The 12,584-nt window shown below is 33.9% G+C and overlaps 1 protein-coding gene across 1 annotated transcript in view; it reads left to right on the plus strand.

Annotated features, from left to right (window-relative positions):
* The window catches only part of LOC143242662 (uncharacterized), a 312,274-nt gene that overhangs the window by 297,733 nt on the left and 1,957 nt on the right, over positions 1 to 12,584 (plus strand). The window lies entirely within an intron of this gene.

The following is a 12,584-nucleotide window of genomic DNA, read 5'->3' on the forward strand; positions in this document are numbered from 1 at the left end:
CACAGCTTCCACATTAACATCAGCCCTTCTGGTAGTAGTAGTGTCTAGTGCCTTACGAACCTAGTTAAGTGGGTGGATCTGGCACAGCTTCCACATTATCATCAGCTCTTCTGGTAGTAGTGGTGTCTATGCCAGCAGTAGCCACAGTTACTTATTTAATTTTATTTTCTACTTACCCTACCTATAGAACCTTAAACTAACTTCTCTACCTCAACTTATTTCTTTATTTTAACCCACCTGATGTTAGTTACTCCAACAATATCCTCCAAGACTTCACCAATCACGTAACGGTGAGAAGGCAGGCCGAGTGGTTGGTTTAGCTCAACTGTTGGAACTTCGACTGACAGTACGTGTTGTTACACGACTTATTTATTTTTAAGTGAGGATGTAGTGGGTGAATGGAGCACACAGATACTAACTGCCTTACCTCTAGTCTTACACTGCAAAATTAAGGACGGGTAGCGCAGATAGCCCACCTTTAGCTTTACGTGAAATTCAAACCGAACTACGTCGATAGAACATCAGAATTAGTTGTCATAAAATGGTTAATAAAGATAAATTATTGTTAATGAAGAGCTTGAAACCATTGATGTTGAATATAAGTACAGTTTTCAAAGGTATTAAAGATGTACCGCTGATGTATTTTCAAGGTAGCTGATGGGGGAATAATCTTCCAAAACTGATATTTCTCAAATACAGTTGACAAACTTACCGATAGATTGGACTCGATATTTATTTTTAGTATTTTAAACGATTTATCTACTGAGTAATTAAGAAAGATAAATTAGAAGCGGAAATACTATATATTTTAAAATCCTGTATGGATATAGGTTGACGTACCATAACGAGTAGAAGACAACTAATATACAACTTATAGATACATAACATAGAGTAGGAAACTGTCCAATGACTTTGTACTTAGTTATTGAATATCCAGTACGTTATCTCAGTAAGCAAACCACTTGACCATTGTACAGGGTATCCAGGGTTCGATACCAACCTTACTAGTAAGTGATGTAGGGGTGAAGTTTGTAGAGCACCTGCATAACGTACGACAGATAATATTACATAAAAATAAAATTACCACACCAAGAAGCTTTATTCCAATTAGAGGACGAGACTTTATTTTAGTAACACACATACTAAAACATATACAATCTTAAATTCATTTGAAAAATGAAACTTTAATAAAATTCTGTAATTCTTCAGACAGAACAGTGTAAAAATAATACATATAGTGTCTTCTTCACAGAGAATAACAGAATAATCAAGTATGTGTTGATAAACCAGGAAGCTACGGACGGAAAGAAAATACAGCAATACATTACTTCTAATTGTACTACAGTTGGTCAGCTGCATAAATGATACACGTAAAGCAATGTTTCTAGTATTGTATTTTTATATTGTACTGATTTCTGATTTGAGTGACAATGAAGATATGGTGCATAATGGGAGATTTTTTAATTTTATATTATTGGATTAAGAGAGAAATAGAAACCAGTATAAATAAAGAGAGCCAACAAAATCATAATAAACAAATTTTATCATGAACCACAGTTGTGTTTCATAAAATGGATCACAACAAAACTGTATAGAATGTGACGACAAAAAACACCTTAAATAGTAAATATTCAAGTCAGTTAAAACACTTTAAACCCTTTGTTGTTTATTACTAAGACTATACATATGTAAAAATATGTAAAAATAAAAGCAGTACAAAACGACCCATTTAAAAATGTTAAATATAAGGTGAAAGAAGAATTATCAGCCCATAACAGATAAATATATTTATATGTAACATATAGATACTAAATGCTTTCTACATTATACACTCGGTCACCTCTAGTGGCACAGTGGTACATCTACGAATTTATAACGCTAGAAACCGAGTTTCGATACCCGTGGTGCCCATGTAATTTTGTGTTTAATTCTAAACAAACGGTGTTTTTAAGTAGCCAGCCCCTATATTATATACGAAGAGAAGTAGTAAATAAATCAATACACATAATATCAAATTTTATTACACACATGGTAGAATAATTACTTCAAAATACACGAAGAAATATTTATAGTGACATTTTAGTCTTACATGTTTTATTTGAAATACTGCTGTTGTACTTGTTATACTCACGTAGTGGAGGTTGTATCTTGTATACAGTTTTACTTTACTATACATACATAATGTCGCTACACGGCAGCTATTAATGCTCACTATATTCTCAAACAAATCTCCATCTGCAGTTTAATATTTTATATTTCAAACAAATGCTATCAAATAGTTAAGAGTACAGTAAATCATCACGAACCGTATCAAGTCAACTAGGTATTAGTTATGTGTATTATCATTACAATGTATAAAGTTTCCTACCTTACCCAGTAATACTTTGTTCATATTCCAGTATACAAAATAAGTAAAAAACTGAGAATTTAAAAATCTGCAAATAAACGCCATAAAAGAATTAGGAAAGAAAGTTCATTTTGAAAAACCAAATATAATGAAAGGTAAAAGTATGAAACCAAAATAAGAGTTTTTTGTTTCAGTAAATAATGTTTACAGTATCTCCGGTTTCCTTGTTTTGTTTACAATCCATATTTACATATTTTTAAATACCCATTTTCATATTTATTTTGTTTTAACAAGTACAGTAAAAAATATAGTTTATTTGTCACAAAAGACAGTAGTTTTTTACTGGAGAGTTCTGTTTGAAGTTCTTGTGAAGATCACCAGTAAGATTGGTTATATTGAGATACCCTTCAGACTCAGTTTGTTACTATTGTGTTTCAGACAGTAAATATCACGTTGTTCAGTCACCTTGATAATGTAAAACTTGTCCAGAGTGACTGTCACTACCCATATGTTTATTTATTTGTGGATGTTCAGCCGTCCCTAATTTTGAAGTTAATACACTACAAATGAGGCAGCTTGTTAACATCATCCTCTGGTAACTCTTGGACTACTCTTTACCAGGGAATATCAAGATAAAAAGTCATAATATAATGTTTAGGGACAACAAGGGACTTATGCAAAGCACTAAATAAATATAAATTAAACTATTTAAAAAGTAGCTTTTGTAAGATAAATATTAATTTTAAAGATAAACATATGTATATATACACTTTTGTAAATGTAACCAAGGAAACCGAAACTAGATCGTTTTTGTTCATCCTTTCACAAATGACTGAAAAACCCAACGGAAATGCAGTTTACTTCATGGGAAGAAGTCAAGAAATCAGAGGAAAGGCCTGTAAGAATGTTCTTTTGAAACGTGAACATGCCCAGCATGGCCAAGTGGCAAGGGCGGTCGACTCTAATCTGAGGGATGCAGGTTCGAGTCTCCGTCGAACCAAACATGGTTGTCCTTTCAGCTGTGGGAGAGTTACAATGTGATGGTCATTCCCACTATTTCTTGGTAAAAGAGTAGCCAATAGTCGGCGGTGGGTGGTAATGATTACCTGCCTTCCCTCTAGTTTTACGCTGCTAAATTAGGGACAACTAGCGCAGATAGCCGTCGTGTAGCTTTGCGCGAAATTCAAAACAAACAATAACAATGAAATATATCGAAACAGGCATACCGCTGTACTGCTGGGGTCTCACTGACTGGTTAATACATCAGATACCTTTTAACGTATTAACTATATTGCTAGTGTTTGGCGAGAGGCCTCTTTAACGCCTGAGATGACATATGTAATGTGACTAACATATAACATATTCTCGTTTGTTTACAATTATGCATTCTTATTATTACCATAACATGAAAAGTATCTAAATGTTAATATACTAACTGGAAATAACCAGTCTCAAGATACAAGAAATTATATGAACTGATTTACCAGTTTTGTTAAACTGAAATAAGTTTTACAGAACTTAAAATTCATTATTTTAACTTGCTATTTTTATTTTTCATGTAAAATTTTGTTCTATTGTTACTGTGTCCACTACTATATAAACATTGATGTCTGGAGATAAAGGTTGTCAAACAGCATGTTAACAAGTGTTTGTGTGCACGTGTTTATTATATATTTGTATATCAGTTCCAAGAAAACACTATTTTAGTTTCACAAAAGTTAACATTTTACAAAACTATTATAAATGTCTACCATTTTTTAAAACAAAATGTATAAACTATTAAACTTTCTATATAAAACCTTATATTTTTATAAATATTTTAATTCCAGTAAACGTTTATTTTGTCGTGTTTCCAACTTTAAGGTAACAGAGTATCAGTTCCCATAAAGATGATACAAGCTGAAATATCCTGCAATAACATAAAATTAATTACTAAACCAATCACGGTTCTTAACTGTCTGTGATTTTTATGATTAGTCAGTAAGAATAACGTCATACAAACAATGTATTTTATTGACTGATTCACTGTGATAGTTACCTGCCCCTAATATTGTTGTATATGTATTTTTTACCATTCAACACAATGGAAACCAAACAATACATGAAGTAAATTATATATGTAAAAACAGCTGGTTTGTGTTGAGAAAATATTTATGTATAGGAGCGAACAACTTTTCGACCTTCTTCGGTCATCGTCAGATTGACAAAGAAAGAAAGAGGTAACTGACCAAGAGCTGACCATATGTTCGAAGGGGGTTGTGTAACTGAGAACAGGAATATATAGGGCGTGCTTGATGTTTGATTATATTTTTCAATAAACACAACTTGATATGGTGAGTGAAAACATTCACATTAATAAACAATTAACATGAGACTGACATGTATACACTTCCTTCTAGATGCCTTAGACATGTTAAAGAAAGACAGATGACACAAACTAACATTAAGTCTTTTTCCATAATATGATTCGTTTGTTTTTTGGAATTTCGCACAAAGCTACTCGAGGGCTATCTGTGCTAGCCGTCCCTAATTTAGCAGTGTAAGACTAGAGGGAAAGCAGCTAGTCATCACCACCCACCGCCAACTCTTGGGCTACTCTTTTACCAACGAATAGTGGGATTGACCGTCACATTATAACGCCCCCCACGGCTGTGAGGGCGAGCATGTTTGGCGCGATCCTTGGATTGCGAAGCGCACGCCTTAACGCGCTAGGCCATGCCAGGCCCAATATGATTCGTTAGAGACTGATAAAAGACGCGAGAATCTAAGACGTACAGTTAACTCTGAGTTGGTCATCGCTGTTAACAAGATAAAGTGATTTGATAATTTTATAACAAAGAGGAAGAACTGTAAACATGTTTATTTGGTTATAAACCGACAGATTTATATACCAGATTGTTTTATATACCAGTTGAGATGATTGTTTACCATATTTCTTTTCAGAAGTTCTAGATCTGGCTAATAAATAATAATACGTTTCTAAATATTTGAACACAGTGATAAATTAATCGAAATACATTATATTGTACTTGTTTCTCTGACTAATCAGTCTAATTGTATGATTTGATTGAAATAAAGTGTAATATCTAATGTATTTACTAAGTCTCTGTTTGTCTTCCTTTATTTATCAATCAAATTTTGAGACATAAAATGCTCAGCTAAACGGATTTCTTGTATTCGAACTCTACCATTCCTGTTTTGAAGGCGTTAAAAATGTGACAGCCAATCCCACTTTAGTCTGTCGCTTCAAGAATTAGGGACGACTAAAGGAGACATCTGTGGAAGAAAATCAGTGAACAAACCACCTGTTAATAAACCATGATGTATTCATGGTAGAAAATTTGAAAGTTTCTAGTTACACTTTGCTTTGTTTGATGGATTTAAAGCAAAACAAAAACAAATGTTCAAAAATGATTCATTGGTAAAAGATTGTTTCGGAATCAATAAGCATGTGTTTAATATTATTTTTTTCGTAACCACTTCGAGATTAATAAAACTATAACAGCAGCTCCATCTGCTGTTTAGTGTTTAAATTAGAGCCGATGTGACTGTTGTGACACTACGATGAGCATCAGTGCAACTAGGGTTGATTACATTATTTATGTCAGTATAACTGGTGTGAGACGATTTAGGTGTCAGAATGACATTTGAGAAACGATTATAGGAGTCAGTGTGACTAACACTGTTATATTCCTCAGTGTAGCTGATTTGACTATTTTTATAGGTGACAGTGGCTTGTGTGAGACCGTTATGAATGTCAACATTACTGAAACTGTTATAGATGTCACTGTGACTGGCTTGAGTCTATATGTAGGTGTCAGAGTAACGTGTATGAGACTGTTATAAAGGTTACGCACGTGACTTCATGCACCTGGTCGACTTTGTTTATTCCGCTACATTGGACCTAATAACAAAATAATAAAAATACAGAAACCCTATTTTCAGTTAAATACTTAGAATTGAATCGTGTAATAATACTAGTTGGTTGTGATGCTGTTGGTTGAAAAATACAGGGTTGACCTTTGGTTATCTTTGTTGGTGTCTCCATGTAGAATAATGTGGCTGCTGCACGTGAGTAACACCATCATATTCCTGTTATGCACGTGCTACGTACAGTCAAGTCCTGACCCTCTAGTTGAACTACAACCCATACAAACAACTGTAAGACAGTGGTTGTGACTGACGTAGTTACAAACATATTCGTAACGTATTTAATGTGTTTTCTTTCGGAGAATGAAATTATCATGAATATTGGGCTATCTCCTGCGTCTACCGAGAGAATCGAACCACTGATTCTAGAGATGACATCTGAAGGTGCACCACTGTTTTATCGGAGTACATCACGAATATTAATATCAGAATCACAAAAGCTTCAAAAACAGACATTTTGTGATACAGACCCAATCAAGCCCAACTAAAACAATACTCTATCCTAACCATAAGTTATGATTACATATATAGGGTAGCATGTGAAATACACCCTTAATATATAAACTTTTGTTCATATGTGAACTACTGGTAAGTTAATCACCACCGTGTTGGTCCTAATGTTTTTAATTACAGGATTAGTAGTTCACCAATATGAAAATAGAACTTTTGTAAGTTTTGAGTCATTTTAACAAATTAATTACACATATTTCATCAATACATTATATTATCTCGGAAACTGTAAGTATATTTACCAACCTGTAGGTGGTGCTTGTTTTACGCGAAGTGTGAATATTTGGATCAAATCACACATTAAAAACTTTACTAGTATATAGTCTGTAAATTAAAAATTTACATGTAGCGTATCGTTACAATACAAGCGTTGTGTAGATAAACAATTAGATCTAGATTCCAGGTCTAACGTCCCGGTATAGCCAGGTGGTTACGGTACTCGACCTGTAATCTGAAGAAAACGGCTCGAATCCCTGTCACAACAAGCATGCTCGCCTTTTCAGTCGAGGTGGCGTTATAAAATGAGTGAATCCCAGTACTTGTTGATAAAATAGTAGCCCAAGAGTTGGCGGTGGGTGATGATGACCAGCTGCCTTCCTCGTTTCTTAAACTACTCAATTAGGGACGGCTAGCTCAGATAGTCTTTGCGAGAAATTTCAAAAACAAACAATATAGGTATGACACAAAAAATGTGGTAAACGAACAACCTGACAAACAAGCTGATTCTCTTAAGGCAAAGAAAGATACCACCCATCAGCACACATGAATTACTGCTAAGTAAGTAAAGGAAATTATATAGAACACATCTGGGTCCAGTTTAACAATTTTTGTACCACTTCTTTACTTTCGACTACATTACCAAAATGAACGAGTCTGATACTGAACACCCAGCCTATTACAAGACAACTAAACTTTTATACCTTCAATATGAGGCAATGAACCCTAAGTAACTGAAAACATCTAGGTATTCTGTGTCTGGAATGTCCATAACTGTGTCTCTGTGAACGGCAGCTAAGTCTGTGGTTATTGTTGCAAGGTTGAAATAGGAGTTCGTCATAGACATTCCAAATTACTAACATTTTACCTTATGTAAATCATCAGTCAAAACTGTAAACAGAAGGTTTTCCTGTATGCAATAAACGTTACAGAAACTCGTCATATTTACACACAAAATGTCAGATAGTAAAACTAGCTCCGCTTTCAGTTACCTCTACAAGTGTCACTGTGACTTCTGAGACATCAACATGGGTGTCACTGTGACTGAAGCGAAGCTGTTATTGGTGTTAATATCGTGAAAATGGTATTAATGAAGTAGCTTACAGTAAACACCCACTTCAACGAAACTATATCAAAATAAAAGTCGAATATTTCCCTTACATAATAAAGTATATCAGTGATATTGTGTTAATTGGTTTGGTGTAGTTTGAACTTTGTTTAAAGTCACATGAGAGTTATCTCCGCTAGCCGTTCCTAATTTAGCAGTGAAAGGCCGCCAACTCTTCACCTGGTCTTTTAGTCATGAAGACTGAGATTGATCGTCACTTGGTTGAAAGGACAAGCATGTTTGGTGGGACAGGGATTCGAACCCGTCACTCTCACATTGGGACTACTCATCTGGTCATACAGGACTAATATAGTGTTAATGAAGGTATACCAATAATATAGTGTTAGTGAAAGTTGTTGAAAATGTTGATGTATGTTGCCTTGTTTCTTAATTCAAGTTTAAGGATTATCTCCATCTTGAAAAGTCCTTCATGTGAACATATCTTCACAATCCATGTACATTATTATTTTTCATGATCATCACATACATTCCCAAACGTGACAAAGTATTAGTGACATCCAACTACATACTAAATTACAAATGTTGTTACTGTACCACTGGAACCTTATATTCAAGATGTTGATTTGGTTATTCAACATTATTTTAATATAACATTCTGAACCCTGTGCATCCTACTAAAAAATATAAAATGTATTAAATCATCATACATGAACAATTTTAATATTTCAGTAAATATAGAAATGTTTTCTTGATAAGTTTCTGTTAAATAATAATTTAGTATTGAATGAATCAGGTAGGATAGAACATGTTATGAAGATTTTAAAGCTTGTTTGTTAGAATCTTTTAGACAAGCCTATCTAATAATAGTAGCACTATAAAAGATACGATAAAATGTAAATTAGTTTGTACTTTGTATTTTCAGTGCATACTCGTTTTGAAATTAACAAATGTAAACGCATTCCTCATGTTGGTCAAGAACCAATGCAATAAAAATATGTCAAACTGTCTGTTCACTGTTTAAATAATTCAGACTTTAGTTCTTGTTTTTATAATTTTATTAATACAACATACCAACAGTTTTGAAAAATTTTGTTGCAAAAACATATACATGATTTAAATTATTCGTATCAATAAATAATCTGAACATGTGGATATAGTCTCTTTGAATCTCTTCTCAATAACATGTTTCGACAATATCGTTACCATAATTGATGTTTTGGACTACATAGAATCAGATATTACTGTTATTTCATTTAAATGTGTCATTATATCTGCGATCTGCCTTTACAGGTTAAACATACTGATAAGTTATGATGGTAAATATTTTGTATAAAGAAAGTCAAATAATTCTACTTTTGAACTTACAAACAGAAAAACCAGAAAATACGTTTATTTATGGTTATTTATATATACACTAAAATACACACATAAAATTTGAATACAGTTTTGGTAATGTCGATTTTCAGCTTTGCTTGACATCTGTAGTGTCTATATTTTTTAAAGAAAAAGTTATTGTACGTTGATTTAGAATTTATGAAACTTAATATTTCTCATACACCGTCAATATATTTCCGATAGATACCACTTCTCATAAGATGGCTTTACTGTTTAGTTTCTGCCGACACTTGTTCCACCTACCCAAGGTTTCAACAGGAACGTGGCTACTTCTACTGTCGCAGCCGCTTCCAAGAAAAGAAGTACCAGAAGTGTGAGTCAATATCACGACATCTTACCTAAACTCACACTGACTTGGTTGAGGAAACAGTGATGAGCACCCTTCGGAAAGTGTCCAAATGCATCTCTATTGGAGTGCAACATCCCAACCCAGAGGAAAACACATGTGGGACAACGCTCATAACCAGATACAGTCTTCGCCCATGTTGACAGTACGTTTCACTAAACTGGCTGTTAAAAAGAGGATGACATCCTTAATTGTAAATATGATGGTTGGTCCACCTTTCCCATGGTAATGTGTGATATCCTAGCCAACACAGTGCATTTAGACTAGTCTGTCTCCTTTCTATACCAGACCACCTGGGAATCAACCTTTTGAAGAAGTTATGACAGGGGTTTCTTAACCAACTAATACTATTTGGTTGGTCCAGTACTTTTCTAAAACCAGTTTTACCACAAACTAACCAGCAGGAGATTGTACAGTTATAACATTCTCTAGTGTAGTATAGTACAGGAAAAATGATATATAGAAATGAAAAGTAAATAAGCTACATGCACAGTTAATCCAAAAGCCACGTTTGAAACCGGAGAGTGGTGATAGTGGAATGATAATTTGACACCGAGTCTGATGAATGAGTGATATTTAAGGGGAAGTACTAAGAGGGGGTATTTTGTGAAGAAGGATAAGGACTGGAAATTAAGTTTGAGCTGGCCATAAATGTGTTATCAAAAGGACAGATGCAGGTGTGGACTGAGTGACGTATAAAACCTTGAGAAGAAAACATATATAAGTAACTTGGTCTAACTAAATAGAATTAATTTACTATCTAAGCAAAACGATGTGGTATTGGAGACCAAAAAGTTATGACTGTTCTTTCTGAGATGGGTGGTAAATGTGTACAGAGGTTGAGTATTTCACTGATTAGATAACTATCAGAACACTTGGGTATTGAAAGAACACACTGTACAAAGGATCTTATAGGTATTGAGTAATGGATACCAGGTTCCATTGATTCTGTTATACTCAGTAACAGATGTGAAAGTGAGTGTGACTCAAAGGTATAAGGACTTCCATTACAGCTATTACCTCCAGTAAAGAAATTACTTCACTAGTAGACAGATTAAGACTGCATCAATCTAAAAGAAAAGAAAGAAAATTCAGACCGATTGAGAAATGTGTTGAAAAATATCCCAGGTGAAAAGTGTATGAACAGTAACACGAAATTTAAGATTCGTGTTTAAATGGAGTGAATTTTGAAACTAGTTACTTAATAACTGTACAAAATAAAAAGTAATAAACAGCATGAAAAAGGTTAAAGTAAAAAAAAAAGAAGGAAACATTTTAACACATCATAAAACTATTGTGTCAAATGTAGAGATGAAGATTGGAACCCCTATTTTATTATCTCCAACTGGTTAGTTCAAAAGACATCTGATTTTGGAAAAAAGTTAACATTTTCTTACATGAAAATGTGTTTCCATTAGACACTTACCATTTCACACAGATATTATATCTTCTGTGAACATCTGCCTTGAGTATCTGCATGACACTAGTTTTTAGGCAACTTCAATCTGAACTCACGTGATTCTTATTAATGGATAATGATGTTATTGTTTAATAGCTCCCTCTACACTGCTCCACTCATGAAATTTCATTATTAAAGAAAAAATAAGTCGTAATTACCCAAATGAACACATACGCATCAGAAAACTTGTGAGTGAAGCGGCTATTTGATAGGCAGATCATGATACAAATGATCTGTTTTCAAATTAATCGATTCAAATACATGAGAATCTATACAGCAAATCCATTGAATGGATGCCGAATCATGACGGTCGAGTGTTTTAAAAAGAAATTAAAGATCTGATACCTGCTCTATAATTGATGTAAAAAATCACCACGAACTTATCAGAATGGATCATAATCAAACAATTCACAAGCAGTGGTAAGGAATACAAACATGTCCAATATACAGAAAAGAGGTCGGGCACACTGATGTGGAACAATTGCTTATGCTGGTACATATGTTTAAGATGATATTGTTGTTCAATGATGTATTACAACCAGTAAACATAACATTTCTGAAGAGGTGAGGGTTTGGTACGATTCAAAGTGAAGGAACCAAAACAGTCGGAAACAGGGAAAATAGTTGGGTCAAGAGGATAAAGTATTTGGTTGGAGTGAGTAAGGATTTGAACATTTTGTCAATTCATCTAAAACGGGTTTCTACCATCAAAGATATCACTGGAGGACTCTTTCCATGAGTATGAAAACAGAAGGCTATCTTGCATGTAATAACGAAACCACAGACCAAGTCAACGGAGATGTAGAGTACACGCTTTGACCACCTGACTGAAATTATAGGAGACAATGTAGTGTTTGAAACAATAAATTATAACATCAGTGGATGAAGAAAAGCAAGCATCTAGAGAACTCTGTAATGGGAATAGGAAGAAAGGCGTTTGTAATATAGACCTGAATATGGAATAATGATCCAACGAAATGAAGAGAACTTTTCTAAATGAAAACGTTGCACAGATTAATAACTAAATACCTTCGTGTCTTTTTAAGGACATCAAGTAAAACCTTGTAAGATGATTGGTAAATTTCTTCACACCTAAAGAAAACAGAATAGATTTCAAAGTGAATGAAATTGAACAGGTTTAGAACTGATCGTTAGAGAGAAAAGAACTGGAGAGAAATCCTATGTGTAAGAATGGTTGTAATCCATCTGTTATTTGACATGTGGGATCAGAGGAAGAAACATTGTATAGAACAAGCCACAGCAGAAAATAGGATGGAACAAGAATCATTCCAAAGGGAACAGCATCTCTATG

The sequence above is a fragment of the Tachypleus tridentatus genome, unplaced genomic scaffold (genome assembly GCF_004210375.1).
Source record: "Tachypleus tridentatus isolate NWPU-2018 unplaced genomic scaffold, ASM421037v1 Hic_cluster_2, whole genome shotgun sequence".
Taxonomy (NCBI): Eukaryota; Metazoa; Arthropoda; class Merostomata; order Xiphosura; family Limulidae; genus Tachypleus; species Tachypleus tridentatus.